Consider the following 24,167-nt stretch of genomic DNA (forward strand, 5'->3'; position numbering starts at 1 on the left):
CTTCATAGAACAACAATGACCCACTTTCAGAGCATGAGAAGTGAAAATCTTGTACGAGTATAATGTATGAAAATAGTCACGTGGCTGCTCTATGGTTGTATCGTCGGGGTATATGAAAATATGTAATGTGTACAATGTGAAATGAGCAAACCTGTGACAACTCTAGAACATTCTAGGGATTTGATATCGATAAAAAAGATGTCGATATATAATAATACATGTGCTCATTGAAAATTGGCTACTTGACAGTTTTTTGTAAATAATGTCAAACGATCTTGATTTTCCCGAGGATCAAATGTCTATATGGGACTCGTGGCATTTAAGCAACACAAAGGTCAGAAATGAGAGTTAAAGTCTGACTCTCGCACTCGACGATTGAAACGCCTCTAACAAAATTATAATGTGCTGTGACGTCACATTATATAAGTCTGTCCTAAATGTATGGAAGAACAAGGAAATTGCCATTTTGACCCTGAAGTATTGCGTTTATGTGTTTGGACGTCATACAATTTATTTTTCAATAAAATGTAAGGAATCGAATGGTACCATATTTTTTTCTATTTATGAAAGTTTTTTTTTTGACTTTGGAGCCTTGTATTTTTTTATAATCTCAATATAAATTTTAAAATTCCACTTTTTTATAATGGATGGCTCATTTTCTATCCATTAAATAAAATTTTGCTATAATATTCAACATGTACCCAATTCTCGAAATGGTATTGATAAAGAACTCCTTTCAGGCTGCGTAGACAAGATGCGAATCGTTAACGCTTCCTAGCGAACGAAACGCAACTGTCTGTGTCACACTAATATGGAAGAGTGATAGAGAGAGATAACTACGCTACGGTACGGAGCGTGAACGATTGGCATCTTGTCTACGCAGCCAGGCGTATTTTACAAATTAAATAATGTTTGTCTTGAAATGGTTTATGTACCTAATGGTATTTTTACGACTTCAGGTAAATTTCACTTTTTATGCACTTTAAGCAATAAAATGAAGATGGAGTAATGTTTAAGAAATAATAAATAACGATTAAGTAAAAATAAAACATTTAGTGCCAATATGGAAATACTGACCTGGTTAAAAAATAAAATAAATTCTTCCAAAAAACACCTCTTTAGAATTTGAATATATTTATTTAGATGTTGACAGTACCTAAACATCGATATATTCAATTGTCGATAAAATATTTTGCTACGTCACTTTTAGTGTCTTGAGTTATTCCAGGGAAAATCGAAATTCGCAAATTGCGGGGGATCTTTCTCTTTTACTCTCACTAAGACGTAATTAGAGTGACAGAGAAAAATGCCCGCAATTGACGAACTTCGATTTTTGCGGTTATAGCCCAGGTTCGGAAATGAGTATAGGTGCCTGCAGTTCATAGCATCTATCATCCGTCAGCCCAATACCTACAGTTTTACTTTTCGTCAAGTGTTTATCGATATACAATTGTCGTCTTACCTAGGCTCCTTGGACAGACATGAAGAAAACAAACAAAATTCACATTTATTAAAAAACTTTATTACAAATCTCGTTCCTAACAAAATCGGAGTTTTCTTTCGTAAAGTTGTGATGTCTTTCTCTCTTTACGTGTTATTTGGAATGCCCTGCACTTCTCTCCCGTTGGTGCCATCCCTCTGATCTTCTGTCATCTTAATTTTTCTTTCTAAATGCTTATATTGCTTAACTTAACTTATTACGATTACGGTTTCTTAAAGTTAGCCGCCCCTCATCTTGCTTGTGAGCCGAACATCTGTAAAGATGGAAAAGTAATGTTAAGTAAAATATTCTGAATAAATATACACCGTGGGCGAATTAAATCCGACAAATTTTAACCACGCATTCCTTAGGTCATAAGGAGCAAAAAAAATTAAATGAGTTTTGACAAAATTTGCTAAAATAATTTTTTTTTGGCGAAAAATTTTTTATTTGTCTTTTTGCACACGACACATTATTTATTTTTAAACCAAGGCGAATAGTGAAGTTTTTTTTTATTTACAGAAAAAAAATGCGAGTTTACTTTAAAACTGTCAGTAGGTATTGTCTAAATCAAGTCACATAGTGACAGCACCACAGCTAAACAGGCGTTTTACGCTAAGTTATAACCTAATAACTGAAACAAATATTCACAAAAATTGTCACTATCTCTAAAACAAGATCGATTTCAGAAAACTTTGTATGACATTTTAGTCTCTAATAGTATTTTATGCAACAGTTGTATAAGAAGGATCAAAAAAGGCGAGTGGCGTGAGTTACAATGTGAGCCGGAGCCGAAGGCGTAGGCGAACATTGTAAAGGAATACGCCACGAGAATTTTTTGACCTACTTATACAACGTTGCATACAATATTTTTCCTACGAGTCAACAAAAATAAATCTTAATTTAGGTAAACAAATTACAGCAAAAGTATATAGCCAAGACGCGCGAGCATACCTTGTTACGCGCCCGGCCCGCCCCGGGCCGCGGCCGGTCGGTCGGCGACACCTCCTCGTAACTCATGAGGCCCTGGTACTTGCTACTTGCTAAACTAATTTTTTGGACAGTTTTTTCTCAATTTTGGCCACCGTAGCCTACGGAGACTAATAAGCAACGCTAAGCTGTCTTCGTAGTCTATGGGTGTTGCTATATTACGGGTGTCACATGCGTGTTTCTGACTTATGAAGTAATTATTTTTACTATGCAACCAAATGAATATTTTGTAAGTTGGCAGCAATGCACTTAGTTTAAAACTGTATTCGTTTTGGTTTTGTTAGGTTGGTAGCCATTAATCGCAGTAACGTTATAGCTTATAAAAGCACAAGAGCTTTTATGAGGAATAGACAATATAGACTTTTCTTGAAATCTTTTATGTATGTTCTTATATTCGTGTTAATGAATGCATAAATGACAGATAACAGTAGAGGAGTAGGAAAATACCTTTAAAATCTGTCGGGTTTAGTTGGGCCACGGTGTATAAATTACTATACATGATGTAACAAAAATAGTGGGGATCCTTTTAGGGGCATTTTTATTAGTTTTTATTTTACCGTTCAGTCGCCATGTATGATTAATATATTCATGCCAAATTGCAGCTTCCTAGCACTAACGATCACGGAGCAAAACCGGCCGACGGACGACGGACATGGCGATGACGAAACTATAATGGTTTCTACTTATTAGGTGACTACGTTGTAGTCATTACGAAACCCTAAAAACCGCAAAAACATGGTTTTCATGAAAAATATAACGAAATATATAAGGTTTAGCAAAAGCTCGAGGACGTAACCGGGGGATGCCGGGAACCTCAAAAATAGAAATTTCGTCATTTGTATCAACGCTTGTACAGATACATATTCGAGCTAAATTTAGAGACCAACCAGACAAATTTTATTGTATGCAGTTTACAGCAATAACCAGACCTTTGCAAACTGATTTTTACACAATAATTTTGATGCATGTAACTAATGCACTATTAATTATGACATTTTTATTATTTTATATGTTTTTTGTTTTTGGTGGTTTAAGTGTATTTTTAGAAATTTATTTTATTGACATACAATATTAGTTTATAAGATTTTTTCTAACACAATATCATATTGTTATAGAAATAAATAAATGAATTAAACGATATGCTTAAGCCGTTTGCGTCTTTCCTGTAGGTACAGTCAAGTGCAAAAATATGTATCGAAATAATCGTCTCATAAATATGGTACTACGCTCTTATTACACTGGAATAAGATGCTATGGGATATATTTTTGAGTAAGATGTGTAGGTACACCCATATTTTTACACTTGACTGTACATATACGCATAAGAGAATAAAATACTAAATTTACGATGCATCCTTACAATATGACATAGTTACATGCTTCTGGGTCGTTAATTTTTATTATTTTGTGCAAGCAAATATTTTGTAGAGAAGATACTTTGTTCTGAAATGTATTTGACCCTAAAATGAATGACGAAATATAAATATCCGATGTTTGCGATAGGCCCTCATCTGCCAAACATATGTTTGACAAGAAATAGATAAAATAAAGAAAATACAAAATTCATGGAAATATGTGACGTGACGTCCCACTTTGTTGAGTTATTCGTATAAAGATATCTGTGATAAAGATACAAGCAAATCCTTATGGCAAGCGACAAAGTGGGACGTTTTGCCGGCCGCGGTCACATATTTCCATGAATTTTGTATTTTCTTTATTTTATCTATTTCTTTTTTTAGCATAAGAAAGAACGTTTGGTTCCAATTCAAGCACATTTTGCGATATTCTTTCGAAGTAAATTGTAAATATTGTCCATGCTACATTCGATATTTCCATTAATATTATGAATTCGAGAGCTTGTCAAAATCTGCATGCTTACTTCTGTGGAGTTCTTTCTGTACCCCTAGTGTAAATTTAATCGACATCATAACGTGACGAACGCGTTTGCGTTAAGTCTCATTTTGTATAGGATTTTGAGTTTCCAAAACGTCCCGCTTGGCGCGCTCTTTCTAAATCTATATAAATGAGACTAAACGCAAACGCGTACGTCACGTTTCGAAATCGAATTTATTTACACTAGGGGTACTGATGTAAAAATAACGAAGTATAGCTCCAAATACGTTTTATTGTGCATTCTACGAACTAATAAACAGAAGTTTATTCCAAAATATTCAGAAAACCGTTCTTTTTTCGTGGAGTAGGTAAAAAACGTGCGAGTGAACGAATTATAAAATAAACTAGGTAATAAAGAAAAGTAATGCTACTGTTGAAGACAAGACGCGTTAAAATGTCACAAAAATAACTGTTATAACAGCGAAAACTATTTCTGCCACACTTTGACGCGGATAAAGCTGCAAACATTTTTATACTTCAAATTAAATGTCGTAATATTACGTTTTCTCGTTATTTTTGATGCGTTACTAACGTGATATCATGTCTGTATTAAACGCTCCTGTATGTTTATTTTAACTTTCAGAAACGACATACACATGTCAGTTTGATTTACTATTTGTCACTCACTGGCACATAATTTTTTTAGTAGATCAGCCAAAACTTGTAAATTAGTCATACAAATACGAATATGGCTGACTTCGTTATACACGTTACCTAACTATGTGATTTATCAACAGACATAAGTTTTTGTGGCAAAAACGAGTCTTTAAAAAAATTAAACATCGGTAATTCTGATATCGATAAGTTAGTCATAGATTAATAATTAAGAGATGTAAATACTACTTGCTGGTAATTACCGAGAAATTTCAAGAATGAAACTTAATTACAAATCTTTACATAATTTCTTTATTACATTTATTTTGTACTTAAAAAAATAAAAACATAAACCAATATATTAAAGAAGATATCGAACGTGTTGTGTATTTTGCGGTAGCTATCTTCACTTTTAAAATATACGTATATAGTTAACGTTAAGCTAATATCGATAAAATGCGGTGCGACGTCTATTCATAACATATCTCTGGCCCCTAGCGCCGAGAGACAAATGAGGATCGCAGGAAACTTGGCACCTTGTCTGATCTTTCGAAATTCAGGTACCGCTGTATAATTAATATGCGTATGACTAATGGGATTCTAAATGGCGGTAATTAGGAGGGAAATTATAATGTAATTAAATTAATTACCTAATCCTCAAATATATAGCGTTATTTTGTCTGATTACAGAGATTACCTACCGACTCCATCGGTTCAATCGGATACCAGAGGTACGGGCAATGTGAATGTCATCTCGCTTTGTGTGGTAGGGCACAGCACAGCGGATGTCATTCCAGATCTAGAGCAGAGCCCAACTGGGGAAATACCTTCATCTTACAGAAAACCGCAGCCAAATAATACTAGAGCCTACTCATGGTATTGTGTTCCTGCCGTGAGTAAGTGAGTTGTCAGAGCTCAAAGCTCAACGAGGGTGTGGAGTGTTAGAATCGGCATGCAACGCGCATGTAACACACCGACGTAGTATGTATAAAAAAAACAACAAATGACCGAAAAATAATTTATAGATTTAGAAAATTACTTGCACATATATGTAGGGTATTATGAAAAGAAAAAAGAAAGCTTGGTCCGAAAATTCTCGTACTTATAGGCTATATAGGTAATTGCAGAAGAAAATTAGATAATTACTCAATGAAAAGAATCAATCAATCGTTAACCCCATCACTACAACTGGAACGCGTCGAAATGTGGTCGAAATTGAGCGAACTAGAACTCCAATGACAGCCTGTGACAGCCAGACTGACAGGTGGTGAGTTATCTAAGACGTGAAGGAGTTGGGTACATGCATATATGGTAGGATTAACTACATATGCTAAAAAATAAAAAAAGAGACTGTGACAAGAACAAACAATCATAGCACTTTCTCTGCTATTCCTATTGCAAGTTCCATAAGAGCATCTTGTTCGGTCATCTGCTATCTCTATACTTATTGTACCGCCATGTCAGACGCAAGTTCATAGGTAGGTACCTATTTATAAATGTATGAAATCGTGCCTGAATTCACACATTCCTGAAGAAAATTTGCAAATATATAGTATGAGACAAACTTCGTTTATCATAAATCAAATTAAAAAAATTTTTTTTGGCAAACTGTGCTCTTCTAGAAACAGGCGGTCATCACCATCATTTCAGCTCAATAATATGTATAGTTATCGGGTTTAATAAGAAGGCATAAATAATAGCCGATAAAAGGACGCGACTCACGCGACGCGCCTTAAATATTTGCCACCCTGGAATACTTTTCCAAATAGATAGATATATCTACAGTTCAAAAGTATTTATTACAGTCTAATTTTTCTATGTGTAGAGACTTATCTCTTTTTATTAAACTATTAGAGAATGGTTCCTTGCCTGGCCCAAGCAGCAATCTCATTCCCCTGGCTATACAATTCGCAAATTCTCAGGAGATTCCGCTCAGCAGTTATGGTTGTAGATGGAACTTTGCCCAATTTACACACTCACCAAAAATGAGATGCTAATAAAGCGGCATCTTCTGGTAATTTTCGAATAAGTATGGCCAGGGGAATGAGATTTGTAGAACGATGGCGCGTAGTCTAGGGGCCGATTTTTGAATTTCGACCGCTCGGTTTCGTGTGGCTTCTCCAATACATGCATGTATCTCCACTATTAGGCATTTAAATTATACTAATAGAATTGAAAACGAATGGTCAATACCACTATATTCCCAATTTTCTATTGCTCGTATTTCAAAAATAGTACCTGGGCGACCGAGCTTTGCTCGGTTATAACTATTTATTGTAATATGGTGGTCTATAGGTGATAATCTTAACTACATTTTTTTACTAAATGAAACTTGTCTAAAACAATAAAAATTAAAAAAATATATATAAACTTGAACATATAAAAAAAAAAAACAAAATTTAATCACCGGGCGAGATTCGAACCCATAACACTCGTTTAGCAGTCCGCGTCTTAACCCGCTGGACCAGACGGACAATGGCCGGTAATACGAAATTAGCGACCATATTCTGCGTCGAAAGAAAAACGCATGAAAACTCGAAAACACGCGTTTTCCCAAACATAAGACTAATCTAGATCGATTGTTTACCCCCAAAAACCCCCATATACCAAATTTCAGCAAAATCGTTAGAGCCGTTTCCGAGATCCCGGAAATATACATATATATTTATATATATACAAGAATTGCTCATTTAAAGGTATAAGATAAATTCGCCGTTTTCCACAGATTTTCGAGTGACGAAATCGAGCGCTCGACATTCATAAATCTGCCCCCTGATCAGCTACTTTTGATAAATGAATGAACGAAAGTTTATCTATGAGAACATATTATGGTACAGTAGATATTTATTTTTTTATTTTTATACTACGTCGGTGGCAAACAAGCATACGGCCCGCCTGATGGTAAGCAGTCTCCGTAGCCTATGTACGCCTGCAACTCCAGAGGAGTTACATGCGCGTTGCCTACCCTAAACCCGCCCCCCCTCATTGAGCTCTGGCAACCTTACTCACCGGCAGGAACACAACACTATGAGTAGGGTCTAGTGTTATTTGGCTGCTGTTTTCTGTAAGGTGGAGGTACTTCTCCAGTTGGGCTCTGCTCTAGATCTGGAATGACATCCACTGGCTGTGCCCTACCACACAAAGCTAGATATTTATCATTAAGTGTACCTCATATTTGAGATAAGCCATTTTTTGAAAATGTACAGGTAGGCTACATATTTACGATTTATTCAATAAAAATTGTGTAAAAAATCCTGTGTTTAATATTTAATGTTAGTGTGAAATATTTTAACTAAAGTCCCCCTTAAAAACTAAATACATTACTCAATGGGAAGTCAAGAGTGAACGAACTAGAATTCCAATGACAGTCAGACTGACAGGCGGTGATTTGTCAAAACGTAAAGGTGTGGATGTGGATACTTGAATGTCGGACGGAAATACCCGGTGTATATTTATACACGCTTGAAATCATGCGTGAACTCACGAATTCCTGAACTGTGCGTAATGCAAAACAAAATGGGATTGTAACAGAAAAATAAAATAAGTTTTTGGCAAAAAATACCTTTTTAGGTACAGTCAACCAATTTGAATCCTAGAACACTATAGAACCTTGTCGCTTGAACTACTAGATATTTGAAACGCATCACTCAATAAGCACTGTCGTAGAAGTCATTATGGCATGGTTCTATAGTGGCCTAGGAATCAAATTGGTTGACTGTACCTACAAGCTTTTATCGCTGACTGTACTTTTCTTTCCACAGGCAACTAATACTCATCGAGACAATTTTAAATCTCCGAACACAATTACCTAGGTTGCGTTGTTTTATCACAGAGCCCCTAGTGTAAATTTATTCGATTTAGTAACGTGACGTACGCGTTTGCGTTAAGTTTCATTTAGTATGGGATTTTGAGTTACCAAAACGTCGCGTTTGGCGTACTGTTTCTAAATCTCGTACAAAATGACACTTAACGCAAACGCGTACTTCATGTTTCGCTATCGAATAAATTTACACTACGGGTACAGATCAGCTCCATGGTCCATGGTACCATAATATTGTATTGTCATCCGACTAACCTGACATAAATATGTTTCCAAATTTTCAGCTTCATCGGAAGCTGCGAAGTGGGTCAAATTTAACTTACAAGATTTGATTACAGAGTACAGACAGACAACGGGACAGGTGAAACTAAATAAAAGCTAAAAAAACAAGTTGAGACCACAGAGAGATATATTCCATAAGTTAATGTAAAGATGTTTGTTGCTTTCGCAAAAATTCAATAAAATTAAATGTATCTTTATTTCAGACCTACAAGTCCATATATGGTTTGTAAAATTAATTTTAAATCTATTAGTCACAAAGATTATTCCAGTCAAACCTACTTGACTTAGTTCAAAATAGATCTGACCTGCTCCATCCAATGCTACATTATGGGGCAGCTAAATCTGTCCGCAATCACCTTCAGAATGCTGTTGCGACTTTCCCTTTCGCGTTCGCGACTCATCAGCGACATGATTTCTTTACGCATAATCGCGTGAAAATCATCCAGGTGCGCTTGGGCGAACATTCCTGATGCACTGTTCCATTTTGGAAGTCCCTCTACAAATTCTTACGATTAGGATGCCAAAAAAGGGCTCCACAGACAAATGAATTCAAAACGATAATTATTAGTCTGGTCGCGTAATTATTAGTTTACAATCACGTAACATTGTTAAATAAATAGTGTTTTTTTTATACTCTTCAAATGTTTGCAATAAAGATATGAAACATTTTTCACTAGATAGTTATTATTGGAGCTCTGTCAGATGTAGCACAGTCGAGTGCGAATTGCATAACAAATGCATCGTATTATTTCGTAATTCATGAAAACCCTCTGGCTCTGGCCAACGCGTTTCATAACACCAGTAGTTGATTAAATTGTTTTGAAAGTTTGTTTTAATATTTTTCGCAGGATTTGAAATCTACTTCCACAAAATGTTCCCTGAATCAGTAAAAAAATGTGATGTGTAGAGAACAGCCGTATGTACTAAATTGTTTTTGCCACAAACAAAGAAGACTTTGCTTCGCTCGCTTTTTCAATCGTTTAACAACGTGTGACGTCACGGGCACTGAGAAGCCGCCGTCTTGAACTATGGAATTTTTAATTCAAGACGGCGCACAGTTAGTTTAGACGGACTCTACCCAAATACAGCTTTAGCATCTTTGATCTTTTCAGCAATAAAAAATTAAATACCTATTTGCATTGTAGTTCCAAGTGGCCCATAAATCTAGTCTGCTATACCAATAATCACTAGGAATTTAACGTTCTTTTACATCCGCCATTTTGAACTGTCATTTCAGGGTTATTATTTGAATGAAATGTTTGTGATAGAGTGGCATGTTTACCGAACTGAAGTTTGGCACAGACGCAACAACACAGTTAATTGGTCGTGGTTTTTAATATTTTATGAGGCGAGTTCAGCGAAAAGCGTGTGATTGTAGTGGCTTGTTTACATGATGATGAAATGTTTTTTCTTGTTTTGTTTTTATTACTAGGGTCCGATTGAAAACAGCGTTGCAGTACATTTACTGCAACTTTATGCTGAGTCGAGGCCCTTTTTAACATCACGCTGTTTATATGTCAGTCAACGTATCTTATTATTAAATTGTTTTAGTATTTTTAAGATTTTTTTGTTCAAACGTATCAATTTGATATTAAATAAAACTTTTCTATAGGTATCTATGTCTAAGATCAAGTATTGTATGTAAAGACATTCGTAGATTTGCAGCAAAATAATAAAATTTTTGCAGGAATTTTCATTATAAACAGATTCCGGACAGGGCAAGGGAGTAGCAATTTGAGCCTTTATGAGTTAGTGTGGTGAAAAATAGTTCCTATCTGTATGTGTGAATGTAATGACGATGTATGTTAGTCTGTTGTGCCTGTTGTACACCGACCGATTGCACGCATTGACATATATCTAAGGACGGGCCTTACGCTCAATAAGAATGGAGCCAGTACAGCGGTCTCACGCACACGAATTCGAGCCAATTGTGCCGTCTAACGTCACAATAACAACGCGATTGGTTGATGAGTTCGCATCACGCGCGCGATTGATCGCAACTAGTTGCGTAAGACTGCACGATTGACTCGAATTCGTGAGTGACAGCACTATCTTAGTGCCCGTCTTTACATATATGTCAATGATATATATCGTCTTTACATATATGTATATCACGTCTGTGTGATCTGCGCGCAAAAGTACGAACCTACGTACCATCTGGAATATTTGTGTACTATTTTTATACACCGAATAAAACTCGCTCGTTAGAACGCGAACGATTCAATCGGACTCAGTTGTAAACATTTTACTCGTACGAAAACGGTTTTATGATACGCTTTCTGCTTTATTAACTACATCCAACTTTTTCATTAACTCCGTTTAAACTTGAAGAATAAGAAGAAACATTTTCAATTTAAATCAATCATTTACTTCAGACATAATAAGCCCACGTCATTTGTTAGTATAGTAAACGCCCCTATGATGGGACTGTCACCAGTAATGGGATGGTACAGACAAATCTTGTAAAACAAGAATTAACCGTCAGTTTTTAAACGCTGGCAACATTTTACCATAAACAAGAGTCAAAAAGCTGCTTAAGTTTAATTTTTCATTGATATTTGTTAGATTGATAATTAATGGCGCCATACATCCCACGATTGGAGCAAAAAATAGTTTTAATTTGTTAATAATATTGAAACCAATTGCAGTAGCTTTCATTAAATACATCGAAAACATTTAGTACGAATAGGACATTCAACTTTTAACGCATAAAGTGGTAGAAAGGTAGAAATTTTACAGATGTCGGTGAAATATCAAAAATACTCCAAGTTTTCTCTTAAATGTCCCATGATTGGTGCCGTTAAAATAATACAATAAAATTAATCTTAATATGCTAATGTTAGTAAAAGAGGCATTCACATAAAAAAATATATACATATGTAATTATTAATTAAATTTTGCATTTTTACCGTTTCCGCTTGTGCAAAAATGCTTTTATATATCCGGATCCGGATGTTTTCCTCTGCAGGAAGCATTTCTCAACAGAAGAGCAGACCATCGAACATATCTTTCAACGCTGCCCACTTTACTCATATCCTGGACCTGCTGAGGACCTGAACACCGTGACACCTGACTTGGTTGCCTGGCTTAGCAACCTCTAGGCTACACTCTGGTTGCCCTCAATGTATATATAATGCCATACGATTAAATAAGAAATTTCTCAACAGGTTCTCGTGAAATTTTGAGAGCAGATTCAGTTGTTACATTTTTTTCTGTCGTTTTGTTATTTGAAAAAAGTTCAAAATGGCGGTAATTGGCATAAAATGAATCTACGAAGTAAGTATTTTTATTTTTTACTTTTTTAAGTTTGTACGAAGTATTTTTTGATATTTACCAGTCGCTTACAGGGAAACGTGTAGAAACCGGACTAGTTGGAAGGTCAGATGGCAATTGTATTCGTAAAAATTTGTGCCTACGACAATTCTTGGGATTAGTTGCCAAGCCGACCCCAGACTCCCATGACCCGAGGCAAAAAGCTGGGACAACGCGAGGAAGATGACATTTCTAAGCTTATTGCAAGGTCTACAGCTGACAGAGCCACTAGGCCCGATTCGAAGAATGTGATACGATGAAGATAACTTCTGGTTTAGATAATTTCTCATTTAGATATCCTTTGTAGGTATGTCTTATAATTGACAGAAGCAGGTCGATTCGGGCCAATATCACTTTGACGTTAGAAATATCGTATATAGAGATCTTATTGGGTCACAGAGAAATCAAAATAAACGTCAATTTTGACATGTCGTTTAGTTATCGATCTTTTTAAGATCTTTCCAAGATCTTAAACGTGTCTTAATCATTCTTCGAATCGGGCCGATTGACGTGATTTTCGTGTTTAACCGCTACGAAGGATTCTCATGAACCAATAAATGCCTGCTACGCGCTACGGCGTAGCGCTACGAAAATAGCCACTTGGAGGTCCGCGTGACGCGGGTCATTTTGTATTAAAAGTTTGTAGAAGAGCTTCTTTAACCTCGCGTTTATAATGCGCGAGCTAAGCGTCTCCGTTTGTAACTTCCCCCACCCACACCCCAAATCTACCCCATCTATTCAACCCCGGACCTAATAAAATACTGAACCTAATCGTTAACAATCCCACCTTTAAAATTACCCCTAAAATTTACCCCAACAATAATTTTCCCTTAACAATTATTTGGCCAAGTGATCGTCTAGTTACAGGTTAGGACCCCTCGAAGTGAACCGCGGTACTCCAGATTCTTTAATGAGTAACAACTAAATCTTGGACTCCGATTCTACCTGATTAAGTATTACCTAGATGCCAAGACTCGGAAATTTACTATACTAAATAATTTATTATGTTGATAAGAAGTAATCGATAGGATTTTATGTTAAGATTCAACCTTCAGCAAAATACCGTAAGAATATGTTATTCCAAACCCTTTTCTATATTAAATATGACACCTTATAAGTAGAATGAAAATATATAACAATCGACAAGGTATGAGCAGTGTCGTGGTAAAGGATATAGGCTCCGCCCACACGCACAAGGTCGTAGACGACGGGCATAGCCTTAAGTTACAGAAACTATCAATGATTTTTGATGTAATGTAAGATATATTTTTATTCATTCATTAGAAAGATATTTAGTTATTGCAGCATATAAGATTATATAAATATAATAATATATTTGGTAAAATCCTGCTACTCCTATTAAGTCTTCGGGGTAACATTGAAGCAGCACTCCTGGGATAAACCCATTTACACACTATTATTTTAAGACTGAATATTATTACCTATTATCTTCTAAACGAGGTGTGAATGGATCACACGTGCTGCCTCTAATGCTAGATGCAGGTCTGAAGACTCTTACTCCGATTAGCAATATCAATCGGGCCACCTACTCCTATCTTATTAGCCAGACGGGCTATGACCAACGCTTCGCAACCCTATGCAAACCTAGGGGCTGACGAAGAGAAGCGATAAGTATTCGTCAGACACCATTTACTTATCTTTTTATATCCAAAAGCTAAGGCTACTAAGCCATTATCCCAGTCCCCATAGCTAAAAGTGGGCTGAATTCCTAGGCCTTTTAAATGTATAAACGAAGTACAAGTTTAACTCATTACTGTACTTTATGAGATCGAACTATCAAGGTGAGTATTATTCCACTCAAAGATTCCAATGGACTGCGCTCGCCTGCCAAAGGGTCTCTAAAACAAACCATTCTTTTATCCCAGAATAGTCTGTGTTCCTAAACCCAACTTGATATGTAAGGATTGAATATATAAATACCTTAGGACCTGATCGAATACTCAGTACTTCGTCTCTACACCAAAAACCCAGAAATGAAAATAAATAGATATAAGATGTTACAGATAACCCTCAACTTTCCACTCAGAGTAACAGTCTGGAAGATTTAGGTAATTATAACCCATTACCAGTATTTCCCTAATATTATCATTAGTACACGTTATAAAACCATAGCTTCACGTCATTAGAACCTTTTGAAAGATATATATATACACCAACCAATCGAATTTCTAGATCAAACCTAAGAGAGACCCTATAACAGTGTGTGTGACTCTACCCTATTCCTACCCTTAGACCCTAATCTAGTATGTCCAGAACACAGATCGTACTTACCATTGATCTAGTGATTTGGAACATACACAAGTGTATCCCTAAGTCTAAGCTGTAAGCATTCGGCCGACAAAACCGAGGTATAGCAAACCCTAGTGTCTGTGTGATTGGCCCCCTCCTCATCGCCACGTGGGCACGGTGGATGAGAATAGACCGCCCTAGCATGTCTATAGGTAATCAGCGCACTAGCACACACACCCGTACCAGTCACATGGGATACCCTGCCATGACTAAAACTATATGTGTTTGTTACCAATCATGACAGAAGCTCTCCCGTGACCAGCACTAGCATGAGCCAGAGCACCGAAATATATAAATATAATTAATACGAGACCTAGCCTCAATTACTGCAGACTTCAGTGAGCTGAGATTACTCTCAATGGCACGCACGTTATGCGCTCACATTCATCTAACAGCTGGACCTTGAGACTAAGGAGAGTATGCTCGCCTCTTATGTTGGTAAAGAAGAGACGCCAAGTCCTCTCAACTTGGAGCAAAAGACTTCTAAACAGCTGCAATTTGTCACCGTTAGGGAGCAGCTGATTAGATGGACAAACTGTTAGTCTAAACAGTGATCTGGCTTTATAAAATAACAAACTAACCTCATAGAAAGGCAATAAAATAACAAAATTAGTTTTTACTAACAAAAAACTCACAATATAGTAACACAGATAAGGAAGCAAAGAATCTCCACCATAGCCTAAGCTTAGCTTTACGACAACATTGTCCCCGCAATGCCAAACATAGACACAATTTACAAGTTTAAATTTACCAGGATAATTCCCAGCAAACACAAACAAATAGAAGGAATAGTAGAGAAACTTTACTTACTCAAAGCCAGAGATACCGCCAGTCCGATGGTTAAAGAATGAATAATAATCCCTCCGTACTTTCCGGCCCTTTTATATACTTTAATAGCGACATAACAGCGACATAACGGCGACTAGCGACATAATAGCGACATATTGGCGACTAGCGACATAATAGCCACATATTGGCGACATAATAGCGACATAATAGCGACACAACGGCGACATAATAGCGACATATCGGCGACATAATAGCGACATAACGGCGACATAATAGCGACACAACGGCGACATAATAGCGACACAACGGCGACATAGTAGCGACACAACGGCGACATAGTAGCGACACAACGGCGACATAGTAGCGACACAACGGCGACATAGTAGCGACACAACGGCGACATAGTAGCGACACAACGGCGACATAATAGCGACACAATGTTTTTTTACGCACACAACGACAGGATTCGCTTGGTAGTCAGTTTAAGTAGACCAAAAAAATGATAAAATGAAACGTTTCAAAACCTATCAAGCATGAATATGCTAACATTATTATTTAACTTCAGGTATTATAGTTTTGTTTTCTGAAAATAACGTCTGTATTGTAATATTTTACGTTTATTATTAAGTTAGTAACTCAATGTTCTTTATTACACCAATAATTATGCATTTATTCTAGGTTAACTTCAATTGATTATTATCATTCTTCGCAGCATTTTAAAATAAATAAAAAAATGAAAATTCACTGAGTGTTATGTATTTAATCGAAATCACAAGTGGTAAAATACGGAAACGTGTCCTTCAAGTTGTAATTGTTAGAATACGGAGTGAAATCATGACTGAAAGATGCAAACGAAGAGTACTGTAGTTTTTCATTATTTTCTATGTGTTTTAATATAAAACCAAGGCCAATATTACGAAATAGGCATATGGCTAGTCACACGTTTCAGCTTAGGAAAAAATGTTTTTTCACCACATCAGGTGGTAAAGGCCCTATTGATTGTTCAAAAACTGAAAAGAAAGTTGCATTTTATCCACATGTGGGGCAAAGTAATCTGATGCGAATTTTGAGTTGTTTCCTTATGTTAGCTGGTAGAATTGACTTTGAAATGATGATTTTGGATGATACATTTTTAATTAAGTTAAATGAACTTTGTATTTGATTTATTTTTATGGTATTTCATAGTTAGTATTTTCCTCACGTTGGTGTGGTTGTTGTGTTTCACTCGGAGGCAAAGTTTGTTTAATCTTCGTGCCTTGAATATTAGCACGAGCGGTTAAACAACAACTTTTTTACCACACCAGCTGGTAAAGGCCCTCTTGATTGTTCAAAAACTAATGAGAAAGTTGCATTTTATACACATGTGGGGCAAAATAATTTGATGCAAATTTTTAGTTGTTTCCTTACGTTAGCTGGCAGGATTGACTTTGATAAATATTTGATGATGTTCATTTGGATTTGATTTTGTTTGATATCTTACAGCTACTTAATATTTTCTTCGGGTTGGTGTAGTGAAAACTTTGTGTGTTCACTCGGGAGCAAAACTTGGTTAGCCGCTCATCCTCTCGCACTCACACCCACTTCACCCTCTCGCAACCCTCAAGATTCCATTTCATGGAACCACTCGCTCGTGGTTCAATTTTGAAATCTTTCACTTGCTTGGTTATCAATATTTAACACGAGAGGTTAAACAATACAAATTGTAAAACAATAACTATTGTCGTCCGGCTGTTGTTCTGTATTAGTCGCAATTATTAACCGATTCTAATGAAATTATGTGAACAGGTTCGATAATAATATTTTTTAATGAGCCAGTTTTTAATTTATTTCATAAATAGCAAAACCATGCGCACTCTACGGCTAATGGAACCACTAAGTTGTTTATATTTGTCGTACGTTTATTACCATTGTGACGACATTATGGCGTGCACAAACACCGCAGCATTCTGGCAAAGATTTCGCTTCACGCTAGTTGCCAAAGAGGTGTGTCAAAATAATTAGAAACCTAGCCGCTAGCCCATCCCAACATTATGTTTACACAGCCGCAAAATTTACTGACGTAAGGAAAAGCTAATGACCGGGACATCTGACAGCTAGCCGAAATATTTAGAAGTTATTTAGTGCTGCAGGTTCAGCCAACAGTTTTTTGAAAATTTGTAGCGCTTTTTAGGGTTCCGTAGTCAACTAGGAACCCTTATAGTTTCACCATGTCCGTCTTTCTGTCTGTCTGTCTGTCCGAGGCTTAGCTTTGTGGTCGTTAGTGCTAGAAAGCTGAAATTTGGCACGGATATATAAATCAATAAAGCTGACAAAGTCGTTGAATAAAATCTATTTTTTTTAGGGTACCTCCCCTACACGTAAAGTAGGGGTGAAATTTATTTTTGCTTCAACCTTACAGTGTGGGATATCGTTTGAAAGGTCTTTCAAAACTATTAGGGGTGTTCAACAAACATTTTTTGATAAAAAAAATATATTCGGAGATAATCGCTCCGAAAGAAAAAAAAATGTGCTCCCCCCCTCTAACTTTTGAACCATAGGTCAAAAAAATATGAAAAAAATCGAGGAAGTAGAGCTTAAGAAAGACATTAAATGAAAACTATAGCGGACATGATCAGTTTAGCTGTTTTTGAGTTATCGCAAAAAGTTTCCCCTTCATAGTAAAAAGACGTAATATCCACAGTTCATCCCTTGGTTAATAATCTCCTATACTTTAAGCTCCAGTTTAGCTTATTATGACGGAAAAGTAACTACGGAACCCTACTCTAAGCATGGCCCGATATGCTCTTGGCCGGTTTTTATTATATATATCCCTCACCATAATGGCTTTGGTGTTTGTGTTATTTTGTCTCACATTTGTACAGAAATAATCTATTTATCGACTTTGTCGTAGATCAATACAATATTTGTGTCATTTTGAATCGATGCCAGCATTCTGATGTTTACGCCGATGTACGACCTCGACGGAATCTGACTTGTTTATGCCGCTGTTATGTTTTCATTTATTTTGTTTAATTCCGTGATTTAAAGCTTTTGGACAAATAAAAATAATATTTAATTGAGAGCATGTGTTTGAAGAGATTGTAAATATTCAAACGTTTTTACAAGCTTTTATTTAACTTCACGTGTATGTATCTTTGTTGCTTGCTTTGTATGTATGTCCTGGAATCTTAAATAAATAAAATAAATATTATATGACATTATTACACAAATTGACTAAGTCCCACAGTAAGCTCAATAAGGCTTGTGTTGTGGGTACTTAGACAATGATATATATAATATATAAATATTTATAAATATTTAAATATAAAAAATAATCTTGCAAGTTAAATTTGACCCACTTCCCGGTTTCCGATTAAGATGAAAATTTGCATACATATGTAAGTCGGGTGACAATGAAATATTATGGTACCATCAAGCTGATCTGATGATGGAGACAGGAGGTAGCCATAGGAACTCTGTGATAAAAAAACGCAACCTAATTGTCTCGATGAGTATTAGTTGCCTGTGGAAAAAAAGTACAGTCAGCGATAAAAGCTTGTACCAAAAATGAACTTTTTGCCAAAAACTTATTAAAGCTTAAAACATCTATTAAAAATTTGTGTTAGGGCTACTTGCGCGTTCCAGCGTTAGCTAACTAACTTGCCGGTTAACCGTTTTTGCAGGGTTAAACTGTACTGTTACTCCGAGTTCAACTTTAAACAGTTAACTCCAAATTAGTTGGCTAACCTTTTAACGTGCACGTGGCCCTTCGAGTAATAAAAACCATTATAAATAATCGAACATGGAAAAGTAATAAGTTACCCATAAGTTACCTACTTGGATGAGCTACGCATAAAACGCCGGTTGTCAACGATATGCCAGGGGGCCTACCGCGAAAACCGAATGTCACAAATTTCGGGGATCTTTCTCTTTTACTCTCACTAAGACGTAATTAGAGTGTCAAGGAAAAATGGCCCGCAATTGACGAACTTCGATTTTCGCGGTTGTAGCTCAGGACCTAATTCTCATATACTTCGGACGTCTCTCACGTCGCCCCCCGGATAGCCTGGAGAGAGTTATTATAACGGGCAAAGTTCCCTCTCCCTACTAAATGGTGTGCTCAAATCATTGCACCTATGCAATTAAATGGAACTGGGAGTCCGCGCCCCACTTCGCAGAATGTGTCAAATGTACAATAACGACCTAGTCTCGGTTGACATTTTCAACAATACCCGTGCAAATTTGAAACTAAAAGTAAACTTACTGTTATGAAGCATTACGTACTTCCTCAAAGTTCATCTTATCTTAACTAGGCATTTGTGGCCCAATATGAACTTAGTCTTATATTTATCATTATAAATGTGTAGTCCCTCGTTTCGCTTTTTGAATGTTATATGTTTGAATCTTGTCAGCACTACAAATATTATCGTCAGTGTACCACTATTAGTTTAGTACCTATTTTACCTAACCTTATATACCTCAATCCGAAGACAATGCCATTGTAGTATTGAAGAATCCAACTGAAGAAGTACCTCCTATGTTATTTTGTAAGTTACGTAGTTTCAAAAGCCTTTAGAATAATCTTATAATAGAAAAAGTGTACATGGAAATATGTTTTTTTTTTAAAGGAACTTATAGTTTTCATAATTTTAATTGTGTTTATTGTCTGTAGAACACCGGTTTTTATCACAATTCCGAGTTAAGCAAGCACGAAGGAACTAAAATGAAATAAGTGGTGTTGATGTTGTGGCCTCCGGGTTTGGCATATAGGTAGCTTGATTATCCTATGTCAAATAAAACGAAAACTGATGAAATGAATGAAAAAAAAATACTATTACAGGTGGTATTGTTTTCTTTGAGTTCCAGAAGTTTGTTAGTTAGGTTCGGTACAAAAAACTTACTTTTGTAACAGAGCTCACATGGTCTTGCCTACTTGCCACCCATTTAAAACCTAGGTACTTCGGTCGGTCGGACACCTGCTTTCTGCATGGTTAGAGTAGTTGCAAGAAGTTAGAAAAGTTTTCCGAAACGCCAGAAAAAAAAAAACAGGTAACAAACGAAAATTTGGAAATAGGAAATTCCTATACCGAAAAAAATATATAGGAAGTTTTTGAAGTTATTTCAAGTGGACATTTCGCAATTTTGTAAGCTTTTCGATGGCATATTAGTATTCCAGAGTGTATTTCGTTTATAAGTTAAAATAAGATATTTGGCTGATATCCAATCTGACTCCACAACACAGGCTTAGCCTAGTGTGGCAGTCATAGGTTAAGGAAATCTTGTAAAATTTTTGGTAAATAAACTATTTTTATTTTATTTAATTTTTATTTTTATATCGAAATGAAAATCGGAGATCCGCTTTTGTTTTAGTTTCGGCCGCGAAACCGAATTTTTGGCCGAAACATGACTTGTATGCTAAATCCTTCCGAAACTCAAACTTTCGTGGGACACCACCTATAATACAGTTCCACTGCGGCTAAAAGGTTTTTTTTTTGGTAGAAAACGAACCTTCTGCGAAACCGAAGCCGAAACTCGGTCAGACACTAAACCATATGCTAGCTAGCCACTAGCCAGTAGCTAAGTAGCCATCAGATATCGGAGCGGCCAAAGTGTTAACAAATATCTGAACTAACTAGAGATACATATTTAGCGATGTGGTAGACAGACAGAGTAGCATTTTAAGGCTTCCGTACCTTAAGGGTAAAACGGGACCCTATTACTAAGACTCCGCTGTCCGTCCGTCTGCCTGTCCGTCTGTAACCAGGCTGTATCTCACGAACTGTTATAGACAGTTGATGTATTTCTGTTGCCGCTATAACAACAAATACTAAAAAGTACGGAACCCTCGATAGGCGAGTCCGACTCACACTTGTCCGGTTTTTACCTTTTTGGCACCCCTAAAAATGACTTTACGCGACAAGATAAAAAAAGTACTTACAGTTTTAGAATAATCCAGAGTACAATAGCCACAGGCTTGCTAAGAGCAATACCAGAATGAGGTAAGTAGCGATGAGGTTCGTGGTCTCCGCGTTCGGCATGGCGACGGTCAACTGGACTCACTGGGCAACTGGTCGCTGGACTAATCCACTGGACACTGGACGATACGCCGCGCCGCCCACGACCAAGTTATAAATACGTAAGGACAGCGACGTTATTTTCATTTTGATGCGATTGGGTTAAGTTAGGTTAAAATTAAGTTTTGTTTAATTGAGTTTAATCAAACGAAAGAAAAAGCGTATCGCGTACGAAGAGAGATGTGAGTTTAAAACAGTTTAAAAAAGTCTACCAAAGAAAAAAAAAAATGCCACAAAAGTCAATATACCTAGTAGATTGTTGACCAAGGGATGAAATTCACTTTCGTCGAGGTAATTTGGTAGTCAATAGTCCGAGGCTGAATTGATGCCTTTCACCCGAGTTAATACCAAACAATATACGTACGTCGCTCAGACACATATATCAGACAGACAGCTAGAGCTTTAATCCTTCTGCTCTACCAACCTTCTGTAAGTAACCTGTTTTCTCTTATACCAGTATGTAGATGGTTCCACCACATTGACCTTACCTAATTATTACAAGGTTTTATTTAATTTGCCCTGTTTTGTACCTTGTAAGTATTTTTAAATGGTGATTAAATGACATCTAGGTCCGAATGGATGAATGAATGGAAATAAGATTAAGGTAAGCTCAATAAGGTTTAACGTTGTGAATAGGTATTGTGGTATTAGGTAGGTAATAGTAGTACTGGCCTATAACCACAAAAATTGAAGTTCGCAAATTGCGAGCATTTTTCTCTGCCATTCTAATTACGCCTTCATTGGAGTAAAAGAGAAAGATCCCCGCAATATGCGACTTCTTTCGCTGTAGGCCCAGAGTAGTTGTGATAGTTAGTAGTACGCCTAATAACCGCGAAAATCGATTTATACTTAGTCAGTTGCGGGCATTTTTCTCTGTCACTCTAATTACGTCTAAGTGAGAGTAAAAGAGAAAGGTCCCCGCAATTTGCCAATTTTGATTTTCGTGGTAGGCCCCCAGTATTCGCTTGTTGCGTATGCAGCTGTAATGTTCAGCCAAGGTATGGTTGGACCGGACCGATACTGTATTATGTGTACGATGCTTGATTTATAGAAATAATCCTTATTTAATTTAGTCGTTATGTTGTATCTTCTTGCTGTATAACTTTTTCCTATTTAACAATTTGTTCACTCTATGCTATTTTATGTCTTTCTTCTTGTCAGTTACCTTCCGTGATTCCTCTCACTTGATGGTCTCATCGTAAGATCAGAGCTGGAAGCCACCATCAACACTTTATACTTTCTATGTTTTTGTTATATTATATAATTTGCCTTGTTTATGTTAAATTTACAGAAATAGAGGTATACAGAGGAAATTATCATCCATCCATAAGGTATATCATCCAGCTAACCTTTGGGTACTTTTACCGAGATTTGGACTCGAGACCACCGCCTTAGTTGGTTTAATCAAAAATACATTGTTTGAGTAAGACGTGTCAAATCTACGACGATTTCGTGCTTCTAATTTGACAGGTAAATGAGATGGCGCCTGTACAGCGCCATCTCATTTACCTCCATATATTTTGCGGTGACTGATCGTCAAAGTTGACGTTTGACAGTTCAGTGACTGCAAAATATATGGCGCAGTACAGCGCCATCTGTTTTGGATGTCAAACTAAGGGGCACGTTTTTTTCTTAGACATCACCTCTCTAATTACAGTGAATTGGATTGATCGACTAGGCTGCAGATTATTAAAACTTCAACACGTTTCTAAACAGTTTATCGAAATCGAACACGTAATCTCAAATGTTTGAAATAGAGTGCCTTGCATATACGTACCTACCTACACCATTTTACGCAAATTGACCTAGTTCCAAATTAATGCATGTAACATTTACTATAAATAGAGATGAGAGATAGGAACTAAACTATATATATATAGATACTAGGTAAGTATAGTAGATTGTTAAGCAAGGGATGAAAGGTACCCAGCCTGTCTGTCAATATTCCGAGACTGAAATGGTGCCTTTCACCCGAGTAAAACACTCTACTTTCTTTTTAAAGTAAAATACAAGTGCATTTAAAAAAATATGACTAAGTATATACTTTTAAAGTATTTATTGAGGGTACTTTCAATTAACAATTTAGGTAAAACTATCGCTATTTATGGAATGAGAAGTTAAATAGCAGAATGGAAATCGTACAACAAATCCATTTAAAACCAAATTTAAATTGCTTATCGTAAAAAAAGAAAAAATGTACCTATGTTAACGGCATCAATCTTGGGAAATTTAAGAGAAAATTTGGAGTAAGTATCTTTGATTTCACCCTTTCACCCCGACATCTGTAAAATTTCTACCGCTTTATGCTTTGAAAGTTGAATGTCCAATTCTTCTTTTATGTTTTCTATGGTTCGAATGAAAGCTACTGCAATTGGTGTCACCAATTAAAACGATGGTTTTTTGCTCCAGTCATGGGATGTATGGCGCCATTAATTTTCAAACTAACAAATTAGCAGTTCTTTGTTTATGGTAAAATGTTGCCAGCGATTAATAACTGATGGTAAATACTTGTTTTACAGGATTTGTCCATACCATCCCATTACTGGTGCCTAGGGGTGTTTACTATACCCGTTTTGCCGTAATTATCCTTAATTTTCCGTACAAAATTTATTTGTCAGTTGTGTAACGGTCCATACATTAACTG

The 24,167-nt window shown here is 36.3% G+C and overlaps 2 long non-coding RNA genes across 2 annotated transcripts in view; one reads left to right on the forward strand and one right to left on the reverse strand.

The window, feature by feature from the left end:
* LOC133518415 (uncharacterized) overlaps positions 1–5,284 on the forward strand; it is a 166,220-nt gene extending 160,936 nt beyond the window's left edge. Inside the window, exon 2 of the long non-coding RNA XR_009799476.1 lies at positions 3,640–5,284. This is a non-coding gene — a long non-coding RNA (uncharacterized LOC133518415). The remainder of the gene's footprint in view (positions 1–3,639) is intronic.
* On the reverse strand, positions 1,501–22,036 carry LOC133518414 (uncharacterized). The gene is made up of 2 exons (XR_009799475.1): positions 21,388–22,036; positions 1,501–1,754 (listed from the first exon to the last, which is right to left on the reverse strand). It is a non-coding gene; the product is annotated as an uncharacterized LOC133518414 (long non-coding RNA).
* Between the last annotated feature and the right edge of the window lie 2,131 nt (positions 22,037–24,167).

This window comes from Cydia pomonella, chromosome 5 (assembly GCF_033807575.1).
Source record: "Cydia pomonella isolate Wapato2018A chromosome 5, ilCydPomo1, whole genome shotgun sequence".
Classification (NCBI taxonomy): domain Eukaryota; kingdom Metazoa; phylum Arthropoda; class Insecta; order Lepidoptera; family Tortricidae; genus Cydia; species Cydia pomonella.